This window comes from Austrofundulus limnaeus, unplaced genomic scaffold, assembly GCF_001266775.1.
Source record: "Austrofundulus limnaeus strain Quisiro unplaced genomic scaffold, Austrofundulus_limnaeus-1.0 Scaffold91, whole genome shotgun sequence".
NCBI lineage: Eukaryota > Metazoa > Chordata > Actinopteri > Cyprinodontiformes > Rivulidae > Austrofundulus > Austrofundulus limnaeus.
Window position 1 is genome coordinate 404,076 of NW_013952493.1, and position 3,702 is coordinate 407,777.

A 3,702-nucleotide genomic window follows, 5' to 3' on the forward strand; every position below is an offset into this window, starting at 1 on the left:
ACCACATCACAGAGGAAGGGAATTCTCGCGCACTTTTTCCCAACACAAAGAGGTTTCTCAGTTATTTTACATGTATTTAAGGCACCGCTCAACATTATTCAAGAAAACTTTAAAGAGATTTTGTTTGCAAACAGAAACCAAGCTAACAGGTTTTTGCTACTAAGCGAACATGCTAACGCATTCATGCAACAATGTTAATACAGTGTTAATATTTGTTAATAGCCTCCTATCAGACAAATTATTTAACCCTATGCCGCTTCTCATTTTGCTGAACAACCACACTGAAAGACACATCCACCAAAATTTGGTGTGGTAGTAGCTGAGCATCAGTGCTTCGGCAGCACATACTTTCAGTTGCATTGACCCTTGAGAAAATGTCTCATAAACTACTAAATAATTATTCATTTGTGGTTGTTTTTATATAAGATTGTTTAAGTACCATCTAAAATTAGTCTTGAAGCATGCGTTGTTGTTTTTGATACTCTTACAAATCAAACAAAAAGTTCCCCTAATGAAATGTGCCTCCATATCAGGAAGTAACTGCCTTTTAATGGGTTTATATTTTCAGACCTGATAAATAAGTTTCTTTAAAAATTGGTCGTAGAAATTGGTCAACCGATCAATCAGCAACCCTCAGTTTGTGAAATCTGAGAAAGGTAGCTGGAAGGAAGTGTGTGGATCTGAGATTGTTGCTCTCCTCCCTTACAGCTATGTGTCAGATAAGCAGCCGCTGATAAACAGATATATGAGGTTTCCAAACTCATAAAAAAATCATTCAACGACACTTCCTTCCCCGTCGTATCTCCACAGACCGGCGCCTCTTGTTTCTGCATAACTGAACTCCCCAATGTGCAACCGTCTTTGTAATGAGCTTTACGCTCTGTAATGTAACCCCACTATTAAACGTGTGCATGTTTCCTGCTGACAGTCTGATCACGTCCTGCATTAACGTTCTCTGTCACTTGACAAAAAGCCTCTCTGCTGCTTTCTTTTTTGCCATACAAATCACGCCGATGCACGAGATCGCTGTCGAAAGTGGTGTCACTTCTTCCAGACTTTTATTTACTGATGTTTCCCTCCACAGATATGTCACTTAGTTCCCTGGCTGCATGTATACGCTGACACTAATGCGGTGCTAATATTCAGAATAAACAACCTGATTGGACGAGATTCAGTCAGAATCAATTTTCCCTGCAAACCATCTGATTATAAGCTTGATGGGAAAATTATAAACACATAGAAGCTCAGCCTGATTGTTCCAGGTTGGAATAATGATCACCTCACAAGGGGAGAAGGATTACTGGAGTCATTTTCAACAGAGACCAAAGCAAGATGGCCACCTCTCAGGATTATGTGTTTATAGATTATTGTGTGTAATTTCTCTGACTACATTTGCGTCATGATGAAGTTGTGATCCGGTTTGATCTTCTCAATGGGCTGTGAAGATCCTCTTACACACTTCGCTGAATCACTGAAAACAATTTGATCATTTTCAGCCGTTTATTACACAAGAATGAGTCAATAGAACTCATTTAATCACAACACGCATCTGTGCAAAACAAACCAGAAAAAAATAAATAAATCTGCAGTTGTGTTTGACTCATTTATTGAGGCTTTTCTTTTTAATTTGCCACCCATCTGCTTAAAACCAGCTCATCCAACACAAATTAAAAGGGATAGTTCAGTTCATTTGAAGAAGGGTTGGGTGAAAATGCTATGAGCAATCAATATCTTATTTGTTGTGATCAGCTCTTTGAACTCCCTCGGTTTGGAGAAACATTTAAATTCCTCTCCTTACTTTTAACTCAGAAAAAAAGGGTAAATTAAATGTCTGAATTTCCTAGGATGTAATGGGTGAGGGGATCTATCTTTTAGGCTAAGTCAAAAACAAGGCCGCCATCTTGAAAGCCGCCATATTAGATCCAAATTAGCACATTCCTGCAGCACATTAAACACGTCAAAGAACAGGCAATATTCCCTGTCATTGTTGCAACTTTCTGTGTTGATAACTTTAGAACCACCGTGGATATTACAAACCTGACTGAGGCAATCCATTCCTCAAACAGTTCCGGTCTTCTATGATATATGACGCCTTTCCCATTGGAAAAATTGGACTTTGATCCAAGATGGTGGCCATGCCCCAATCATAAAAGAAAGGACCCCTCACTTATTATCTGCTGTGGTATTTAAACGTTTCATTTCTCCTCTTGTTTCTGAAATAAAAGGGTGTCCCAATACTTCTGTAAATATAAATATATATTTTTATTTATGCAGCAGGATTTCTCTATGGTCTGGGTCCTACTTGGTTCAGCCGTTTCCTCAGAATTAAAATTGTATTCATCCAAAACTTAGGCAGTTCTAAAGGTCCTGTCACACTACACGACTTATGTCAACTTATGAAACATTTTTATGTCTAAATTGCTAATAAAAGTTATATATTTGATCAATTTATTCCAATTACATTATGTAAACACCAAAAAGAAGCTTCCTGTTGATTTTTTCAATTCCATCAATGTATAGTAATGTCTTTAAAACAGTGCTGCAGTGCTGGCTCTAGCCATTTTGGTGCCCTAGGCGAGTTGAAGCCCCCCTCTCCCGAACTATGTCCCACCCACCCCAATTTGAACCCCTAAAAACAAGTTTGACAGTGTCAGGTATTATGGTAAACTTAGATTTATTTGTTTTAAACACAAACATATACCACACAACAAATTAAATGAATAAATAAAGTAAATATAATTAAATCAAATTAAAAGGGTAAACAAAAGACCCTGTTCACAATTTGTGCAAAGATTTAGAAGGTCCTCTCTTTTTGGAAAATATAAGTCTGATTTTACCTCATAAAGTCCTCTGCTGACAAACTCAGTCCTCAGTGTGTCAGAATGGTTGTTAGCAGGATCAACGGGCTGCTTTGATGTCAACCCGAGAGGCACTACTAGCACCTCACCCATCAGAGTGTCGGAGCAGGACGAGTCAGTGCAACGTCAGTCAAATGAGAGAGAGGGTGGGGGCGATTGTTGCATTGGGGGCAGAAAATGTTTTATGGGTATTTTATTTTTCCTGTAAAACTTCATTATCGTTTTTTAAGACAAAGCTAATTGAAAGGGGCGCTGAGCAGATTTACAACCAGGGATTACAAATAATTACTTTTTTTCTTCTGCAGTTTGGCGCCCCCTCCAGCAGATGGCGCTCTAGGCGGCCGCCTAGTTCGCCTATGCCAAGAGCCGGCTCTGCTTTAAAATTTTCCCTAAGTTGGCATAAGTTGTCTAGTGTGACAGGGCCTTAAGAGCTATCTGGGAGGTAAGATGTTAAATATTCACAAAACTGCTTAAATTTTTTCAAATAAGAGCTCCTAAAAACTAAACCAAAACTTTCAGCCTGCAGATAATCATCACCAAAACTCAACTGAACAAACTTTGAGTGAAAATTCCTGATAAAAGAGCAACATTTTGAATTTAGACGCCGCGTCATATCAGCTTAGTTATAAAGCATGATTTTACTTTTATTTTTTTGTGTTCTTGTTTTTTATAAACTTGAGCATCTAAACTTTGTGGAAACTTTTCACTCTGAGTGAAGGCGGCAGACCAGCTGACGTGAAAAGACAGGCTGGTGCTGCCATCAGTAGAGTCCTGCTGCGAAACACAACAATCACAGTTAGTTCAACACACACACACACACACACACACACACACACACACACAC